This window comes from Mesoplodon densirostris, chromosome 14 (genome assembly GCF_025265405.1).
Source record: "Mesoplodon densirostris isolate mMesDen1 chromosome 14, mMesDen1 primary haplotype, whole genome shotgun sequence".
Classification (NCBI taxonomy): domain Eukaryota; kingdom Metazoa; phylum Chordata; class Mammalia; order Artiodactyla; family Ziphiidae; genus Mesoplodon; species Mesoplodon densirostris.
The window spans coordinates 53820906-53843700 of NC_082674.1; the positions used below are offsets into that span (position 1 = coordinate 53820906).

Consider the following 22795-nt stretch of genomic DNA (forward strand, 5'->3'; position numbering starts at 1 on the left):
AAAATTATCTGATGTCTAAATATCTATAATCACTTAAATAAATGTGTAACTCTTTGAAATTTGGATTTGGCTGCATGCCAGCATACTGAAAACTGCTGACCTCATATTTTAGAAATACTTCAGTGGTTGTTCTGGGGATAACAATATACATCCTTAATTTTTCACAGTCTACTGAGAGTTAATATTGTACCACTTCATATAAAATGCAGGAACCTTGCAATTGCCTTTCCTCAGTATTATGCTACAATCATTGTATGTATTACATTTACCCATGCTATAAACCTCACAACACAATGTTACAATTTTCACCTTAAACAGTCATAAGTGTTTTAAAGAAATTGAGAAAAATAAATACATTTACCAACATATTTCCCATTTCTGGAGCTCTTCATTCCTCGGAAGATTCAAATTTCCACCTGGTATCACTTTCCTTCAGCCTGAAGAACTCTGTTTAGCATTTCTTATAGTGCAGGTCAGCTGGCAACAAAATCTCATTTTCATTTACGCAGTGTTATTCTCTCTTTCCAAGTGTTGACTCTTCAATTTCTGCCTGCTATGGTCACTCTCCAGTGCCTTCAGAGAGCTGTGAGGGTTTTGTATTTTGTCCAGAATTTATAATGTTTTTCTGCAGGAGGATTAGTTCAATACGAGCTACTCCACTATTACTAGAAGCAGCTCATATTTTTAAGATGCCAGAAAAGTTTTAAACATTCAAAGCATATTCTTGGACATGTGACCATAGCTAAAAGATGGATTACAACACTCCAAAATGATATATTCATAGTTATCATTATTACATAAGTTGATTCATGTGGTCTATTAGGTTATAATTCAGTAACCTAAATTATTTCAGCATTGTTTCTATTTTTCCCACATAGAATATATACACTTCACTTTGTCCTTTGTAAACTTGATAATGATCATATACCTAGAAACATAACCATGTACTTGGCTGTTTCTCCTACTAGAGTTTTGTTTTGGTTGTTTGTTTGTTTAATAAACAAGAGAAAACAACTCCAGTTAACTTCAGCAGAAAAGAAACTTATTACAAGAAAATCAGGTCACAGAATCAATGGAAGCCTAAAGAATCAGCCTCCAGAGAAAACCAAAGGAGACAACGTATGATGAAGATCCTATGAGACTCCAGTCCCATAGCCTTATGGAATACTCATCCCCACTCTCCACCCCCATACTACCGAACTCTCAACTACTCCTGAGTCATCTAATCTAATTTAACATCCACCACTCCCCTAAGAGTTGGTGTCCTGGACGGAACTATCTGATTGGCTCACAGTCTAACTGCCAGGGGTAGATAGATAGAGCCTACCTCACCATACTTGGTATTCCCCCCAGAATGAGAAGGATATGCAACTGTAAGTTAGTTCTAATATATTATTATTAATTATAAAATAGAAAGTATAAATGATTGGCAAGGGAGAAAACAACAGAAAAATCATACACTATGAGGATTTCGTAAAAGTAATATGTCATGCTTGCTTCTTTTGTGGTTCAGTACTTCTAATTATTTTGGAATTAAAGTTATATCCAACTTAAAATCAGATACACAAAGCTCTCATTTATGAAACAAATAAGGCAAGGAGGAATTAATTCCATTAGAAGAGGATTCTTGCTTTTCCAAAGTATTCACTGCTGGAGTCCTTCAAATAACTGGCTTCTCCATTACAATTAAAATAAGATTAGATTTATAAAAACTCTCTTTTCTTCTACTTTCTGAACCAGGACACAGTTTTTTTTGGGTTTTTTTTGGTTTTTTTTCATGTAAAAGCTTATTTTTATTTAACATCTTTATTGGGGTATAATTGCTTTACAATGGTGTGTTAGTTTCTGCTTTATGACAAAGTGAATCAGTTATACATATACATATATCCCCATATCTCCTCCCTCTCGCGTCTCCCTCCCATCCTCCCTATCCCACCCCTCTAGGTGGTCACAAAGCACCAAGCTGATCTCCCTGTGCTATGCGGCTGCTTCCCACTAGCTATCTATTTTACATTTGGTAGTGTATATATGTGCATGCCACTCTCTCACTTTGCAGGACACAGGTTTTAACCATTCAACTTTTGCATTTACACCCAAGACACCATTTTATTGATTTAAAGATTAATGCATTTTTGGGTGCCTGCCCTCACAGAACTTACCTAACTAAACTAATTGGGTGGACATGAAACAATTTCTCTCTTATGACTACTAAAATCAAGTTAATATAAAGTACTAGAGACGGAACCAGTACTGAACAGTAGAGAAAAATTGTTGAAGACTGAAACTTAATGGGTGCCTTGGCTGGGGAGGCCATCTGTCTGTCACTAACTAGACTTTTTTTTTTTTTTTTTTGGCCACGCTGCAGGGCTTGAGGGGTCGTACTTCCCCAACCAGGGACTGAACAGCAGTGAAAGCGCCGAGTCCTAACCACTGGATTGCCAGGGAATTCCCCTTGGATAGGCTTTTTTATAACTCTGTAGAGGGAGAAGCTAACTTTAGAAAACTGATATATATATAATATTATTATAGAAATGATTCCTGTCCACAGAAATGCAAATTGGCCATGATTATTATTATCCAGTTGATAGTGATCAGCTTTGCCTGTTCTGCATTCACTTGTAAATTCATATCAGCATTCCTTATTTAACTATATATATGTGATACTTTGAACTGACAACAATATCATAATATCATTAACTAATGAGTTAAATAAAATCTCTGACACATGTTCATTTACATGTGTATAAAAGTCATGGTCATATTCTCTTTTAAAATCTATCCTTTAGTTTGCTTAGTAGAGAGCTAAAATGAAAAGATAAACATACACAACTGCTACCAATAACTCTATAATATAACCTTAAAAAATATGGCAGAGGACAGCTTAGAAGGTAATTGCTGTAACTAAAGAGACTGAAGATCAGTGATATGTTTATTTCTCTATATTACATAATATAGTCTAGAAATGTATTGTTCTCTACTATAGACAATATATGTCTCTATGTATATATATACACACACTATATATATACACATATATATATATAAATGCACTACATACTACACAGTATATATACTGGGCACTATAAATATCTTGTACAGTATACAGTGTATATATATATATATATATATATATATATATATATATACACTCATACTACTATACATATATAGCACACAGCATATAGCATGTATACAGATGTATATATTATATGCTATAGGCTGTATAAAAATGAGAACTGTCCTAATAGTAAATGAATGATCATCTCCATCACTTAGAATAAGAACCCAGAAAATAACTATGAATCTTAGACTCCCATATTTTAACCCTTCACCTAGCTGTTTATTACAATGAGGATCATAATTCATAATTTGGCACCAAGAGTTTATTTTTTTTTAACAGGTACACAATTAAGTAGTTCTACCTTTTCAATTAGATATAGCTTAAATATCCACTAGTTAATTAATAGCTTTCTCATAATCAACTTACAGTAGTAATAAAATCAGATTTTCACAGCCAGAAAAGGCCATGTTCTTTTAAAGCCTTCACTCTAAGGTATATCACAACTCAGTTTCAAACAGTCTTAAAGTAATTTCAAGTAATAGTAACCAAAATGCTTTTTAAAAATCCCCTGGCAATGAGTTCTATTTAGTATGAAACTTAATTCATTTTAGATACGTATTTCACTTTTATATTTAATCCTGCCTAGAGAGTAATACCCAAAGTGATATTTCCTGAAGCCAAAACCCAGACTTCATGTCTCTAGAATAATCTTGCCTTGCAGTAGTTTCAACTTCAGTAAGTCTATATATGCCCTTCCCAAAGTAGTTCTGACTGGCCTGGGCTTGTTGCAAATAGTTGGTTCAGTCAGACAGCTTTTTAAATGTCAACACACTTAATTCACATAATGTACAAGGAAAGTATTGTATTTTAAAATAAAGATGCATTTTCTCTTGTGAAATAAAGTTAATCATTTGGGAAAGTCTGTTTAAGGGATATGGGATAGTTTTACATTCTCCAGAAAAGAACTGAGAGGGTATCTCATCTCACTTTTCCCTCCCTTTATCCCATTTTCAATCATGACCAAGAGATCAAATGTTTTATGACAGAAAAAGAAACATATTATTAAAGGATGCAAACCTGCAAAATCTAATAGTCATACAAGCCTGTGAGATTCCCAAACACTGTTCTTTTTAAAATCTGAAAACAAATAATTTTACGTTAAATACAAATTTTTCAAGCTCCCTAGTATATCCTCTCTACAATTTTCAACAAATATACATGATATGAAAAATAGCATTTTATCCAAATATCAAATATTATACTGAGTATTTGAACAGCAAATACAAACAGTCCTAATCCCAATCACAGACTATGTTGTGAAATGTTAATGTATTTAAATTTTTTAATTATACATGGAATTAACTGAAATACTATACTTTAAACAGTTATTAATATTTCAGCCATATTAAATAACAAGAACACAGGAACAAGTGATACTCAATGCAGAAAATCTTCAAAGGCAAACTGTACATTGTGGGAATTCTAGTTTTAGCTTCTGGAAAATTTTAACTGCAGTCCAGTCTACACAGATATTCACAGAAGTGCTGAACAGCTCTTTTAAGGAAAACACTAAATGATGATGCCGTAAGAACAGAAAAATATAAGGAAATACACTGACTTATATTTATATCTCTTAATCAGGCTAAATTAATAAGACAGACTTAATTGTCATGGTTTCACAATATTTTTAGTGAATAATACAAGGTATTAAATTACTGAAAATCCTTGTCCCAGTTTTATATCAATTTTCATCATTATCATGATTTAAAATAAATATCACAATATTAATATTCTAAAAGAGCTCAGAAAGTGAATCACTTAGCTTACACTGCCTACAGACAGAGTAGGGCTCTATTCTGGCAGCATGAAGAAATCAGGATGCAGATACATATTGCCAACTATCCACAGTAGCCACTCAGGGAAACTGCCATCTCCACCAACCCTACTATACGGGGAGCTAGTCAAAGGATACTCCACGAAAAGGAATAACATGTGTTTTTAAAATCATGATTCCTCTCCAACTGCCCCCCACCCCACATACTGGGCTGGGAATGGGCACCTGACATAGTCTAGAGATTGGTAAGCATACTATGGGGGGTGGGGGGCGGTTATAACCTCCCAGGCCAATCTAGCTCTCTGTGTCTCTCTGTCTCTGTCTCTCAGGAACTATGGATACACCAGACAGTTAAGAGCAGGAAGAAAAGCTGAAAGACTTATAAAGAAGTCAGGTTATATACTGGTCTCTGCCCCGGTTCCTGACACAGGGCTCCTAAATCCCTCATAAATAGGGTTGCTAGGAGAATATTCTATTCTCATAATTTAGTCTTTGACCCCAGTTCTCAGCACAAAGCTCCTAAAACTCTTATAATTTCCTAAGTGATAAGAGCACGTTTTATTTGAATATTTGGTCTCTGACCCCAGTTCCTGATAGAGGGCTCTGAAATCCCTTGGAATTTTCTGGGTGATAGGAGCATCTTTTGCTCTAATGAGGCAACCCTGAGTAGACTGCTGGTTGGCTGCTGGATCAGGGCCCATTACCAGAGAGAACAAGCTATGATTAGAAGCTTGGAATTTTCATCCCCACCCCCTATTGGATAGAGAGGGGAAAGGTGCTGGAAATGGAATTAATAACTGATCATACCTACAAGATGAAGCCTCCATAAAAATCCCAATATTATGGGGTTTGGAGAGCTTCCAGATTGTGCTAGTGAACACTCCAGGTACCCAGAGGGTGATGCTCCCCAATTCCACAGAGACAAGTTCATGCACTCAGGACCCTCCCAGACCTTGCCCTATGTATCTCTTTACCTGGCTATCTATCTGTGTCCTTTATCATATTCTTTATTACATAATAAAACTGGTACACATAAATAGGTGCTTCCCTGAGTTCTGTGAACTGTTCTAGAAAAAACTGAATCCAAGGGAGAGGAGGTCCAGGAACCTACAATTTGTAGCCAAGCTGGACAGAAGTTATAGGTAATCTGGGGACCTATCACTTGCAACTCCTTTGCTAAAAAAAAAAAAGTAGGAACTAGGACTTCCCTGGAGGTCCAGTGGTTAAGACTCTGTGCTTCCACTGCAGGGGCCAGGGGTTCAATCCCTGGTCAGGGAACTAAGATCCCATATGCTACACAGCATGGCAATCAATCAGTCAATCATTCAATAAATAAATAAAAAGTAGAAACTAAAAACCAGACTGTTTTTAGTTATATGAAGCTGTGTTAGGAAAGACTAAGTATGGTGCAGGATGGGGGAAAATGTATACATGCTTAAAAACAAGTCCTGAAAGGATCAAACTATTTTCAAGTAAATTAACTGCACCCCAGAATAAAGATCAAAATTATTTATAGAAAAATAAAAATACCCAACATCCAAAAAGGTAATATTCACAGTAGTTGGCATTCAATAAACAATTACCAGGCATACAAAGAAACCAAAAAATATGATCCATAGAAGGAGAAAAAAAAATCAATCAAAACCAACCCAGCTCTGACAAAGATAATTAAGAGACTAGAACATTAAAACAATTATTATAATGTATTCCATATGTTCAAAAATTAGTAGACATGAAAGACACTTTAAAAACTCATATCAAACGTCTAGAGATAAAAACTACAATAAGTGAGATGGAAAATACAATGGATGAAATTAACAGCAGATTAGACATTGCAAAAGAAAAGATTAGTGGCCTTGATGACACAGCAATAAAAACTTTATAAGACAAAACCTAGAAAGAAAAGGGAATTTTAAAAATGAACAGAGCATCAGTGAGTAGTGGGACAACAACCAGCTTACTATATGGATAATTTAAGTCTTCAAAACAGTGGCAGGATGAGAGGTAGACAGAAAAAAATATTTGAAGAAATAATGACCAAAATTTTCCCAAATTCATTGAAATTACAAACCCATGGACCCAAGAATCTCAAAGAACCCAAGCACAAGAAACATGGAAAAAGTTACACAAATGCATATCATAATCAAATTACTCAAACCGAGTGATAAAGAGGAAAACAGACACTTAAGAGCAAAGGAAGAAAGACAAGGATGGCAGATGACATCAGAAACAAGGTAAGTGAAAAGACAGGGGACCACCATCTTTAAAGTACTGAAAGAAAAAACTGACAACCTAGAATTTTGTACCCAGTGAAAATGTCTTTCAAAATCAAAGGCTTTTTCAGACATTCAAAGCTGAGAGAATTTGTTACGATACAGTCCATACTATAAAAATATTTTAAAAAGGAAATCCTTTAGGCAGGAGGAAAATCACACTATATTAGAAATGGAGATCTACACAATGAAATGAAAGTACTGGAAATGATAACTACATGAGTAAATATTAGATATTTTTTCTATTTAAATCTTTAAAAAATAATTAGCTGTTTAAACAAAAATAATAACAATGTAGTATGGAGCTTATAACTTCTGTAGAAGTAAAATGTATGAGAATCATAACACAATAGGAAGAGAGAAATGGAAGTAAATTATTGAAAGTTCTTATACTATAGGTGAAGTGGTATACTATCATTTGAAGGTAGATGTGAGAAAAGGGTGTATGCTATAAGTCTTAAAGTAGTCACAAAAACAACAAATAACTGTTATTACTAATAAGGACAACAAATGAGATAAAATGGAATTGTAAAAAACTTCAAATAATCAAAAAGAAAAGAAAAGGAGGAAAGAGGGAACAAAGAACAGATGTGACAAACAAAAACAAACAGCCAGATGATAGATTTAAACCTAACCTAGAAAACTTGAATGGGATTTGCAAAAATGAAAATTCCTCTAAATGGGTAAAAGATTTGTGAGAGACTTCTATTCTTTTTCAAAATTGCTATTCCATAATCATATAAAAACTCTAAGCCACTATGTATATTTTTTATTAAATGTCATACAAACAACAGTGATCAAAGGTATATGTATATTTTAAATATGTAACAAACATATAATAAAACATAAAAATGAATAAATAAAACAAATACTCATGCATCCACACATCTTAAGAAATAGCAGACAATTACCAACACTGTGAAGACACCAGTGCATCCTCTCCTACTCTCAGCCCCAGGCAACTATTATCTTGAATTTGGAATTAATCATCCCCCTACTCTTCTTTATGGTTTTACCAGATGTGTATGAAACTCTAAATAATAGGGTCTTTACACATTTTTAAATTTTATAAAACTAGGATCATACTGTACGTGTTATGATTTACTTTTTTCACTCAATATTGTATTTTTGTTACTCAGTTATGTTGGTGTGTGTTGTTATGGTCCATTCATTTTCAGCATATTCATTCATTCTCTTATTGATAGACACATAGACGTTTAGAGTTTTGTTCTTAGAAGCACTGCTTATGAACATTCTTGTACACCTCCTTATTTAAATGGTTATCTATAGGAGGGGAATTGTTATGTTTCCAGACTTTACGATCATGCTGTGTTATTACCCCATTGTATCAATCAAAAGAGACCAAGACACTTGTTCAGGGTCATATAGCTAGGTAGTAGAGTTAAAACCAATAAATTCTACTCCTTCTACTTAAAAGAAAAAACTCAAGGTTAGGTAGTTCATACTCCTGGAAACAAGTAATTATCAAAAAGAATCCTGATAAGTGGAACCGAATAGAGAGCCCAGAGATAAACCCACACACGTACAGTCAATTAATCTTCAACAAAAGAGGCAAGAATATAAAATGAAGAAAAAACAGTCTCTTCAGCAAGTGGTGCTGGGAAAGCTGGACAGCCGCGTGTAAACCAATGAAGTTAGAACACTATCACAACATACACAAAAATAAACTCAAAATGGCTTAAAGACTTATAGGACATGACACCATAAAACTCCTAGAAGAGAACATAGGCAAAACATTCTTTGACATAAATTGTAGCAACGATTTCTTAAGGTCATTCTCTCAAGGCAATAGAAATAAAAGCAAAAATAAAAAAAAAAAACAATAATCAAACTTACAAGCTGTCGCACAGCAAAGAAAACCATAAACAAAATGAAAACCTACAGAATGGGAGAAAATATTTGCAAATGATGCAACCAACAGTGCTTAATTTCCAAACTATTCAAACAACTCATACAGCTCAGTACCAAAAAAAGAAACAACCCAATCAAAAACTGGACAGAAGACCTAAATAGACATTTCTCCAAAGAAGACATACAGATGGCCAACAGGCACAAAAAAAATGCTCACAGCCAACAGGCACATGAAAAGATGCTCACCATCGCTAATTATTAAAGAAATCCAAACCAAAACTAGAAAGAGGTATCACTTCACACCAGTCAAAATGGCTATCATCAAAAAGTCTACAAATGATAAATGCTGAAGAGGGTGTGGAGAAAAGGGAACCCTCCTACACTGTTGGTGGGAATGTAAATAGGTGCAACCACTATGGAGAACAGTATGGAGGTTCCTTAAAAAACTAAAAATAGAGTTACCATATGATCCTGCAATCCCACCCCTAAGCATTTACCCAGAGAAAACTCTAATTCAAAAAGATACTTTCACCCCAGTGTTCACAGCAGCACTATTTACAATAGGCAAGACATGGAAACAGGCTAAATGTCCATCATCAGATGAATGAATAAAGAAGATGTGGTATATATAAAAACAATGGAATATTACTCAGCCATAAAAAAGAATGAAATAATGCCATTTGCAGCACATGCAACATGAATGGACCTTATCATACAAAGGTAAAGTAAGTCAGAGAAAGACAAATATCATATGATATCACTTATACGTGGAATCTAAAAAATGATACAAATGAACTTATTTACAAAACAGAAACAGAGTCACAGATGTAGAAAAAGCAAACTTATGGTTACCAAAGCCGGGGGGGGGGCAGAAGGGATAAATTAGGAGTTTGGGATGAGCAAATGCAAACAACTATATATAAAAGATAAACAATAAGGTCCTACTGTATAGCACAAGGAACTATGTTCAATATCTTGTAAGAAACTATAATGGAAAAGAATCTGAAAAAGAATCACTTTGCTGTACACCACAAACTAACACAACACTGTGAATTGACTACACTTCAATAAAAAACAGATAGATAGATAGCAGTAGAAAGGAAGGGAGGGAGGGAGGGAGGGAGGGAGGAAGAAAGAATCTTGATAGGTATTATTTTATCTTTTATACATGAAGCTGAAAGAGGAGATGACTGACCCCAGTCCATTCTATTACCTCTTGACTACTCTCGGCAACTTGATAACATGAAGTTCACATGACTACAACTTTCATCCTGTAAAATTATCCTGTACTTCACCATTCCTGAAAATTCCAGCCAAATATTTTATAGTTAAATATGTCAGGATATGTGTAAATTGTGTATGTATAAAATAATAAAATAGTGGGACTTCCCTGGCAGTCCAGTGGTTAAGACGCTGCACTTTCAATGCAGGGGACACAGGTTTGACCCCCGGTCAAGGAGCTAAGATCCCGCATGGCACACGGCTCAGCCAAATAAAATAAATAATAATAAGAAAATAGTAATAAAGCAGTACTCATTGTGACCACAATGACTAATTTTAAGTAAATTACAAGCACTTTAATTTCTTCCAGGACTAAATCTGACTTTAGAAATTCTATGTTTAAGACTCACTGAAGTAAATGTAATAATCATCTTCAAATTACTCTGTATTCATTTTAGAAGTTATTTGAGAATCTTTAAATAACTGTTTTCCATGTCATCCAAAACAACCAAATAATTTCCAAGATACGTAACATTATTCTTACATTTAAAAAAGAGTACAAGCCCAAACTTTTCTTTTTACTAGCTAAGTCAACTGATAACCCTTTAGCCCTGGACAATCCTCCAATTTAAAATATTTACATGAGGGCCTCCCTGGTGGCGCAGTGGTTGAGAGTCCGCCTGCCGATGCAGGGGATACGGGTTCGTGCCCCGGTCTGGGAGGATCCCACATGCCGCAGAGCGGCTGGGCCCGTGAGCCATGGCCGCTGGGCCTGCGCGTCCGGAGCCTGTGCTCCGCAACGGGAGAGGCCACAACAGTGAGAGGCCCGCATACCGCAAAAAGAAAAAAAAAAAAAAAAAAAAATATTTACATGAAAAGGATTCTGTGAAGATGGTAGAGTAGGAAACACCAGGAATCTGTCTCCCTACCTGGACAACAATTACACTGGCAGAATCTGTCTAATATAAGGAACTCTGGAGTCAGCTGAAGGCTTGCAACTTCCACGGAAAAATTTGAACATGCAAATATCAGTTAATTTTGGTCAATTTCAACTCTTAGTGCAGTTACCCATCCCCCAGCCACATAGCAGGCAGCTATTTACATGTTCCTAGAGCTGCTTACACACAGCCTTTGGGGCTAGGTGGAATATAAGAACTCTGTCCTCTGCTTCTGATCACAAAGAGGTGGGCAGCCATTGTTGTTGCACGTCCCCTCACTGATGCAAGCCCCACGTCTGGCTAAAGTGACTTCCCAAAGATTTAATGGGGCAGCACCCTTTTTCACCCCTCTTCATTTTTTCCTGTTTCCTCTTTTGGGAGCCAGACATTAAAGACTAGGACATTCACAAACTGCTGATATACAAGAAAAATTAGAAAGTGACCACACATGCTAAGAGAAAGGCACAGAAAAGATCTGAACAGACATTAAGTTTATACCTCAGTCTGATCTTCAGCACAGACAGCCTACAACAATCAAAATATAAAAACTACAGCAAAAAATAGCAAATCCTGCGGAATGCAGACAATCTGATTTCCAGAGTTACCACATTATTAGATTCAAATGTCCAGTGTTCAACGAAAAGTCACAAGGCATACAAAGAAAGAGGAAAGTATGGCCCATTCAAAGCAAAAAAAGATAAATCAAGAGAAACCATCCCTGAAAGATGTAATGGTAGATATACTAGACGACTTTAAAACAACTGTCTTAAACATGTTCAAAGAACAAAAATGTAGACAAAGACAAGAAAACAATGTGCGAACAAAATGGAAATATCAATAAAGAGACAGACAACCTAAAATAAACCAAAAAGAAGTTATGATGCTGAAAAGTACAATAACAGCAAGGAAAAATTCACTAGGTGGATTCAAAGGCAGACCTGAGCAGGCAGGCAGAAGAAGTTCTAGCCAGAGCAATTAGGTATGAAAAAGAAATAAAAGGTATCCAAATTGGAAAGGAAGAAATAAGATGATCTGTTTGCAAATATGATCTTATATGGAGAAAACCCTGAAGACTCCACAAAAGAAAACTGTCAGAACTAATAAATGAATTCAGCAAAGTAGCAGGATACGAAGTCAACAGACAAAAATTAGTTGTGCTTCTACACATCAAAATTGAAGAATCTGAAAAGGAAATTACAAAATCATTTCCATTTACGATAGCGTCAAAAAGAATAAAATACTTAGGAATTAACCAAGAAAGTGAAAGACATGTTCAATGAAAAAACAATGCTGAAAGAAATGAAAGAAGACAGATAAATGGAAACACATCTCATGGTCATGGATTGGAAGATTTAATATAGTTAAAATGTCAATACTACCCAAAGCAATCTACAGATTCAACACAATCCCTATCAAAATCCCAACAACATATATTGCAGAAATAGAAAAACTCATCTTAAAATTTAAATGGAGGGACTTCCTGGTGGTGCAATGGTTAAAAATCCGTCTACCAGTGCAGGAGACACAGGTTTGATCCCTGGTCCAGGAAGATCCCACATGCTGCAGAGCAATTAAGCCCAGGCGCCACAACTACTGAGCCTGCGCTCTAGAGCCCATGCTCGCAACAAGAGAAGCTACGGCAATGAGAAGCCTGCACACCATAACAAAGAGTAGCCCCCACTCGTCACAACTAGAGAAAGCCCACGCACAGCAATGAAGGCCCAACGCAGCCAATAAATGGATAAATTAAATTAATTTAAAAAAATAATAAAATAAAAAGTTTGAAAAAAATTTAAATGGAATCTCTAGGGACCCCAAATAGCCAAAATAATTGAAAAAAAAGAAAAGAACAAAACTGGAGGGCTCACAGTTCTTAATATCAAAACTTATTACAAAAGTAGAGTAATTCAAACAGTGCAATACTGGCATAAAGACAGCTAAACAGACCAATGGAATAGAACACAAATCCCAGAAATCAATCCTCACATATATGGTCAAATTTTTGACAAGTGTGCCAAGACCATTCAGTGGAAAAAAGGACAGTCTTTTCAACAAGCAGTGCTGGGAAAACATGATATCCACGTGCAGAAGAATGAAATTGGACCCTTACATAAAACCATATATAGAAACTCCAAATGGATCAAGGACGTAAATCTAAGACCCAAAACAATAAAACTCTTAGAAAAAACGTAGGACAAAAGCTTCCTGACATTGGATTTGGCAATGATTTCTTGGATATGACAGCAATGGCACAGGTAACAAAAGAAAAAATAGACAAATTGAACTTCATGAAATTTTAAAATCTTGTGCATCAAAGGACACTATCCTTAGTAAAACAATGCATGACTTAAAAAGTCATGCATTAATACAAGATCCACTCAACGTGCAGGATAGGCCTATGGATTTTAATGTAACAGAATAGGAAATATTCAATGATATTGTTTCAGGTTCCATTTTGCAAATAACCTTTGAGAAACTACCACTAGTGTAGCTTTGATCTAGTATCAAAGATTAATATTATCTGAAACAGTTATTTAAAATACTACTCCTTAGGGCTTCCCTGGTGGCGCAGTGGTTGAGAGTCCGCCTGCCGATGTAGGGGACACATGTTCGTGCCCCGGCCGGGAAGATCCCACATGCCGCGGAGCGGCTGGGCCCGTGAGCCATGGCCGCTGAGCCTGCGCGTCCAGAGCCTGTGCTCCGCAATGGAAGAGGCCACAGCAGTGACAGGCCCGCGTAACGCAAAAAAAAAAAAAAAAACTACTCCTTAAAAAAACAAAAAGGCTCACTATCCAGAGATCCACTGAGTAAAAAGGCAACTCACACCATTGGAGAAAATATTCTCAAATCATATATCCGGTAAGGGATTAAGATACAGAATATACAGAGAACTTCTAGAACTCAACATCAAAAAAACAAACCACCGGATTCAAAAATGGGCAAAGGACTTTAGTAGATATTTCTCTAAAGAAGATATATGTGGCCAACAAGCACATGAAAAGATGTTCAAATCACTAATCATTCAGGAAATGCTAATCAAAACTACAAGGAGATACCACTCCATACCCATTAGAATGGCTACTACAAAATAAATAATAACAGAAAATAACAAGTGTTGGCAAGGATATTAAAAAATCGGAACCATGCGCAACGTTGGTGGGAATGTAAAAATGGTGCAGCTGTTAATGGAAAGCAATATGGCAGTTCAAAAAATTAAAAATAGAGTTACCATATGATCCAGGAACACCAGTTCTGGGTATATACCTAAAAGACTTGAAAGCTGGGTCTCAAAGGGATATCTGTACACCCATGTTCATAGCAGCATTATTTGCAACAGCTGAAACTGGGAAGTAAGCCAAGTGTCCATATACTGATGAATGCATAAGCAAAATGTGGCATATGGCATATACATACAATGGAATATTATTCTGCCTTAAAAACGTTAATTCTGCAATATGTTACAACATGGTTGAAACTTGAGGACATTATGCTGAATGAAATAAACCAGTCTCAAAAAGACAAATACTGTATGATTCCACTTACATGAGGCATTTAGAGTAGTCAAAATCATAAAGACAGAAATTGTAATGGTGGTTGCCAGGGACTGGGGGGAAGGGAGAATGTTGAGTTATTTAATAGGTATAGAGTTTCAGTTTTACAAGATGAAAATTGTTATGGGGATGATGGTGATAACTGCACAACAATATGATGATAATTGATACCACTGAACTGTGCACTTAAAAATGGTTAAGATAGTAAATTTTATTTTATGTGTACCTTACCACAGTAAAAAAAAAAAAAAAAAGTTTGTAATAATTTGGTCTCTGACTTATTTCATGTCTTAACCTTGCTTCTTAGCTGATGCTGTTTTTAATCACACTATTATCTAACATGCTGTTTATTAATTATATGGATGCTATGTAACGCACATATTTCTAAATGAGCAGATACCTAAACCAACAGTAAGGGCACATCAGATTACTCTCCAAATATTACTTTGCTAGTTTCAATGAAAGGGAATCAGATTATAAAACCATTACATAAAAAAGCCTTAAAGCTTAATTGTATTTCATTAAAGAAAACATCAAAATGAATGATTTTTAACTAGATGCATACCAATTTTATATACGCTATAGATAAAATTAACAGGAGGCTAAATAATTTCATACTGTAAAAGTATAAAATCTTGTAAGCTCCAAAACACCAGCAGTGTAAAGAGCCAACATTCAATTTTAGGGATTTGAAACTGAACGCTCCTTTAATAGCTCTGTTGGAAGTTGCTAGAATGGTATTTCAAGTATTTTCTGAAATTTGAATTAAACATTACCTTAAAAATGTTGAGCTGGGGAAAAAATGTTAAGAACATCTCCAAATCTAGCATAACAGTTCAATGCTCTATTGTTTGTTGCCTTAACAAAATGAATGTTTACAACAAATTCAGAAACCACCTGGAGATTCAAACTGACAATGAAATTGCAATGACAAATCGTGCCACTAGACATTAGTTATTACCAGAGATGTTTCTCCAAGAAGGCAGAGAAGACAGACAACCTTATTATTAGTATAACTGGAAACGTGCTGATACTCCCACCTGACCAAAAATCCTCTCTTCCAACGTATTATATTACCTGTGAAATGTAGCTTATAAACTAATCAGTACCGATGCATTCCTTCATCTGATTAACAAGGGGGAATTCACTCTAAAGAGAACAAGGCCTGTGAAATACCAAACAGGCAACTTTGATTGTGTGCATCTGGGAGTGGGGACGGGGCATGTTTGTAGCCTTCCTGGAGTATGGGAATGTCCTATCCTGCTATAAGGCTGCAGTGAGAATTCTGGTTTTGAAAGCTCTTCCCTCTAAAATTCTCTATAAATCAAGGACAGAAATCATGAGATTTTAAGAACAACAACAGGGAAAAACCTTTTTCTCTTAGCAGTGAGAAGAATTCATTTAGTAGAATCACAGAAATTTTAAATAAGTGTTCAAGGTGAAAGGTAAGACTCCGAGAAATCAGATTTTGGGAATAATGCACACTTACTCTATGAGAAAAGGAGATGTTGTTTTGCTCCTCAGAAAGAGAGGGAGGAAACGGGGAGAGCCAGAGGGGGCATGCTGTGTGCTATCCCATTAGATCCATCCAGGCACTCTATGCCCAATGTTTAGTAAGGAATTTAATGCAAGCCACACTTTTTTTCAGCAAACTGCATAATGAAATAATTTATTCCAATTATGGTCAAGCTAGATCTCAGAAAATGTTATTTTCTACTTTCTATTAACAAATGTAAAATTATCTGCTATTTACCATACCAACTCACTTTATTTTATTTTATTTTATTTTTTTATACAGCAGGTTATTAGTTATCAATTTTATACATATTGATGTATATATGTCAATCCCAATCTCCCAATTCACTCCACCACCACCACCACCCATCCCCCCCCACACTTTCCCCCCTTAGTGTCCATAGGTTTGTTCTCTACATCTGTGCCAACTCACTTTTAGCAAATCACTTTCTTCCTTCATTAAATACATAGGAAAAGTTTGTGAACTGTAAGAAGTTTACTGAAGGAATACCATTCCTTTTATCATACTCCTTACTTCATAAATCACTTATCGTTTTAAGCCCACTTTATATCACTTCATTATAAATGAAGCAATGAGAAATAGCATTATCATGATTTTCATGATATTTTAAACATTTATATTTTATTATCACTGCATCATTTTAATCTTGACTTTGTTTTAGTAACCTCTTTCAAATGCATTCCATAATTTATTTCTAAGTTTTTTAAATAATATTCCTAAAAATCAAATGTTACTGTATTAATTTAATTTAAAAATGAAGTCATACTTTTTCTGAAAACTAAGTCAACCTTATTTGACTGACTGGTTTCACAATTAGGTTATATGGCAGTATTTTATCCAAAACTGAAAATTGAATCAGCAAATAAGCCACCTCAAGATGTTGACAAAAACATATTTAAAGCAGGTGAAAAGATAAAAGCATTTGATTTAAAATATTGTTTTGGGAAGGGGTTACTGAAATAATATTTCAATTTTTCCTAACACTTTCAGAACATAGTGAATTAATTAAGGTAACTCTAAATGAGAGAGGCAAAATCTTAATAAAGCTTTAAAAGACTAACAGGTAGTAAATCCTTTTGCAAGTCAGGTGGTTTTCAATTGTTTGCTTTCAGCCAAATTGAATAACAGCCTGAATGAGTTAACCAGTTAACACATCATTGAAAACAAGTTCTGATAATAGGCTACCATGTGATTTTGTTTTGCAAATGACACGCAAGGAGTCCAAAGAACTCCCACCTTCTTATTTACGTGAATATGGTTTCTAAGCACATACATCTATAACTCTGGAAAATACAAATAAATTTGAAACTCAATCCAGTCTCATTCTAATACTCATCCACATATATATAAACTAATCAGAGCAGAAAAGTCCTGCCATTAACAAATACATTTCCATTAAAATTTTACTTTTAATATTTAATAATTATCTAAAATTTATAACATTTGTTTTGATAAATTATATGCTACTAACAATCGTAATGGGCTTCCCTGGTGGCGCAGTGGTTGAGAGTCCGCCTGCCAATGCAGGGGACATGGGTTCGTGCCCCGGTCCGGGAAGATCCCACATGCCACGGAGCGGCTAGGCCCGTGAGCCATGGCCGCTGAGCCTGCGCGTCCGGAGCCTGTGCTCCACAGCAGGAGAGGCCACAACAGTGAGAGGCCCGCGTACCGCAAAAAAAAAAAAGAATTGTAATGATAAAGTTTATTACACTTAAAGCCATAAGTGGCAGATTGAAAAAAAAACAAAAAATTAGTTTCAATTTATATTTATATTTTTGATAAAGAAGTATGATGACCCTGGGATCATGAGAAGACATTTTAGCATTAAAATATAATAAAGTAAGATAAAATTATGTCAGGAGAGTGTACTGGAATTTGACATTAAGGATGAATAGAAACCTCAACTTTTGACTGTCAAAAAAGCGCTACCTATTTTTTAAATAGATGATGGCAGATGAATATTTAGATTACACTATATTTTTTGAAGAATGATATAACAGTTCTGGTTAAAAATTCAATATTTATAATACATTGGAAATTACAACCTTTACAACTGTGTAAACATGATATATTTTAGATGTTAATTTTTAAATAGGTGACGGAATATGTAGGTTTTTTTTTTTTTTTTTTTGCGGTAGGCGGGCCTCTCACTGTTGTGGCCTCTCCCCTTGTGGAGCACAGGCTCCGGACGCGCAGGCTCAGCGGCCATGGCTCACGGGCCTAGCCGCTCCGTGGCATGTGGGATCCTCCCAGACCGGGGCACGAACCCGTGTCCCCTGCATCGGCAGGCGGACTCTCAACCACTGCGCCACCAGGGAAGCCCCGGTTTTTTTTTTAATATTAGTAAGATCTTAGTTTTCTAAACATGGCAAGAAGACCTCAGACAAGTCACAACCTTTGAAACTGAGTTTCCTAAACTGTAAAATGAGGATAATATCTACTCATTTTACCTCAGGATTAAATTATGTATGTAATATTATGAATGTTCACTACATATATGTATATGCATACATATATATGCTTTCAGTTAAATGTAAAACAATATGATTAAATTTATGAGGGCCTAGAAAAATAACACTTCCCTTAATTTTGAGTCCTTCTTATATGAACTAGACAGACCAAGGAAGACATCACATGACAAATCCCAGCTGTAAGTCATGAAAACTTGATTCATTTCCAGGGGCTATATATTAAATTGAACATATAAGTAACTAAACTCTTTATGTGCCACAATTCTTTCAAATTAAACTTGATCGGGCTTCCCTGGTGGCGCAGTGGTTGAGAGTCCACCTGCCGATGCAGGAGACACGGGTTCGTGCCCCGGTCCGGGAAGATCCCACATGCCGTGGAGCAGCTGGGCCCGTGAGCCATGGCCACTGAGCCTGTGCGTCCGGAGCCTGTGCTCCGCAGCGGGAGAGGCCACAACAGTGAGAGGCCCGCGTACCACAAAAAAAAAAAAAAAAAAATTAAACTTGATCAAATATGGGTGCATATTACAAAACTAGACTTGGGAACTAAGGCACTGAAATGTTCAACTAAAAAGAAGCAAAGGCCTTAGATTTAGAAGCAATGCTGTAGAGGGCCATCCTTACCCAGTCAATCCCAACTTTTGGGGACTGTCTGCAACTTCCTATCTTTACAATGAACACTTTGCAACATAAACTCTAAGGCCTGCAGAAAGGTTATAAAACCAATAAGAGTAATATATGCCCATTCTCTGGGCCTCCATCTACAGTTCTCATTTGTTCCATTTAGATGGAGCCAACCATATTCCCCAGGCAAACCAAGCATACTAGACTATAAATATATCATATTGGAACAAAAGATAATTTTAAGTATATATTTTATAATCTAAACTGTTCTTAATTCTATCTACAGCTTAAGCCTGATAATTTTGTTAAATGATTTGATAAACAAGTTAATAATAAGCTATTTACCAAAAAATTGATAATATATAAATTTTTATTAAAGTGTCAAATTACATCTGGGAAATTTCTGATATGTTCAGTATTTCACAACTTCTTCCAATCATTTTCCAATATAATTTGCATTTACAAAATTTCTGTTTAGCTAGAAAAGTTTGAAACTGCTTAGGTTCATTAAGCCAAGATTAGTCTTCTAACTCCACAATGGCAATTTTAAAGGCATTCTGCTCGCTCCCATTGTGAGGAAGATATGTTGTGTTCCATGAGGCATTTACAGATGTATAAGACAGAGTCTCTGAACTCAAGGAAATTTCAGTCTAATAACTGATACAGAAAAGTTGAAAGTAATGTACAGTGAACACCACAAAAATTCTACAATTAACATTTTACTATACGGTATTTTCTCACATTACTATATTTGCTTTATCTATATTTTGATTTTTATGGACTATTCATCCTTCTATACATCATTAATCCATCTTATATTTTTATTTATTTATTTATTTTTTGCAGTATGCAGGCCTCTCACTGCTGTGGCCTCTCCCGTTGCAGAGCACAGGCTCCGGACGCGCAGGCCCAGCGGCCATGGCTCACGGGCCCAGCCGCTCTGTGGCATGTGGGATCCTCCTGGACTGGGGCATGAACCCATGTCCCCTGCATTGGCAGGCGGACTCTCAACCACTGCGCCACCAGGGAAGCCCCATCTTATATTTTTAATGCATTTTAAAGAAAGTTACAGGCCTAAGTATGTTTCACCTCTAAATACTATCATTAACTAGATTTTAATAATTTTTAGAGATGTTTTTAGAAAAAATTCACAAATATGAAATGAACAAATCTTATCATTTGCAGATTTTTACAAAAGCTTATACCTCTGTAATGCAAACTCCTATCAAGATATACATCATTACTGTCAGCCAAAAAGTTCTTTCATGCTCATTCCCAGTCAATCCCCACCCCAACTCCCACCTCTGGAGCACGGCTCCCCAACCCCCAGGCCGAGGACCGGTACTGGTCCGCAGTCTGTTAGGAACTGGGCCACACAGCAGGAGGTGAGCAGCAGGCAAGCAAGCGAAGCTTCATCTGCCTCTCCCATCACTCGCATTACCACGTGAACCATACTATGCCCACCCCCGTCCGTGGAAAAATTGTCTTCCACGAAACCAGTCCCTGGTGCCAAAAAGATTGGGGACCGCTGCTCTAGAAGGAACCACTGTTAGTGATTTTTTTTTTCCACCACAGATTAGTTTTGTAGGTAACTTTTAAATTCAAAATTTAAAACAAAGAGCGGGGAAATCCCTGGTGGCGCAGTGGTTAAGAATCCGCCTGCCAATTCAGGAGACACAGGTTCAAGCCCTGGTCCAGGAAGATCCCACATGCCACGGGGCAACTAAGCCCGTGCGCCATAACTACTGAGCCTGAGCTCCTAGAGCCCATGCTCTGCAACAAAGAGAAGCCATCGTAATGAGAAGCCCACGAACCGAAACGAAGAGTAGCCCCCGCTCACTGCAACTAGAGAAAGCCCGCGCACAGCAACGAAGACCCAACGCAGACATAAATAAATAAATGTAACAATTTTTTTTTAAATCCATCTTTAAAAAAAAAACAAAGATTGATCAGGCTGAAGAATCCAAAAAGAATTCATGTGGATCGATAGGTGTGCAGATACACGATAAAGTAAATAAAGCAAAATGTTTAACAATTATAGAAATTAGGCGCTAGGTACTATATAGGTATGCCAGTTATCAATTTACTATCTCTCAGCATTAAATCTACCTTTATTTGCCCTGCTTTATGACAATGGAACTAGACCCTCTAAACACTTCTCCTTCGCCAGCTTTAGAGAGGGCCCTATCAGGTCACTACAGCAGCAGAGAAACACTTCCCTTCTGGATTCCAGTTCTCTATTATTATTATTAATTAGTGTGAAGGCCCAAGAGCACTGATGAGGAGAAAGGTCCAGCTGTGGCCTCAGGCCCTGTGGCCATGGTAGGTATGCCCTTTTGGAAGAGGCCTGCATCCAAGCTTTGGGAAGAAGGGCCCCCTCCCAGTCTTTCTTCCTCATCCTCGTATCAATAGTAGGTGCTGCTCTTTCACAACTGCTACTTCTGGGACCCTTAGATGCAGAGCTCTTTTACCTCTTCTAACAGTTAACCACCCCTCCTTGTTCTAGTTAACAATTCATCATATTAAATTTTCAAATAACCTGTATAGTTGTCTCTCCTGACTGAACTCAGACTACTCTCAAGGATATTCACTGTACAGCTTTTCTGTATGTTTGACAATGTTGGGGGAGGGAGGAAACAGGGAGATATATGTTAAAAGATTGGCAAAATGTTAATAATTGTTGAAGCTGGTTGATGGACTGAGAAAATTATACTGTCTCTTCATTTCGTTTATGTTTGTAATTTTTTTTTTTTTTTTTTTTTTTTTTTTTGCGGTATGCGGGCCTCTCATTGTTGTGGCCTCTCCCGTTGCGGAACACAGGCTCCGGATGCGCAGGCCCAGCGGCCATGGCTCACGGGCCCAGCCGCTCTGCGGCATGTGGGATCCTCCCGGACCGGGGCACGAACCCACGTCCCCTGCATCGGCAGGCGGACTCTCAACCACTGCGCCACCAGGGAAGCCCATATGTTTGTAATCTTTTGTAATAGTTTTTAAAAGTGGAGGGCGGGTAAGAAAGGCTTCATATAGGCCAAAGCATTTGGAGAGAGCCTGGTGGAATGGATTTTGACAGGCATAAATGAAGGCTGAGATTCCAGGTGAGAAAAAGCACACAGTGAAAATGGCAGCAGAATACTGAAGGACATATTTGAGCAACAGCAAGTAAGCTGGCTAAAGTAAAGGTGTATAACGCAAATGAATGTTTGCTGAGATTTTTTTTCCTCCCCTTTAACCTTCATTTCAAGGTGTTAGTTCTTCATACTCAATTGCTTTTATTTCCCCTACTCTCCTGTCCCTACCCCATACTTCTACTTACTATCCAAAGTCTAGCTCTTACTCACTCTTCCCCACCTCTTATTAATCATAAATCGATCCATTTCAGAGTCTTTTCATATATCTTAATTTTTTTAAACAGTGGG

The 22795-nt window shown here is 36.5% G+C and overlaps 1 protein-coding gene across 4 annotated transcripts in view; it reads right to left on the bottom strand.

The window, feature by feature from the left end:
• Positions 1 to 22795, bottom strand: part of WDPCP (WD repeat containing planar cell polarity effector) — a 330758-nt gene that overhangs the window by 303307 nt on the left and 4656 nt on the right. The window lies entirely within an intron of this gene.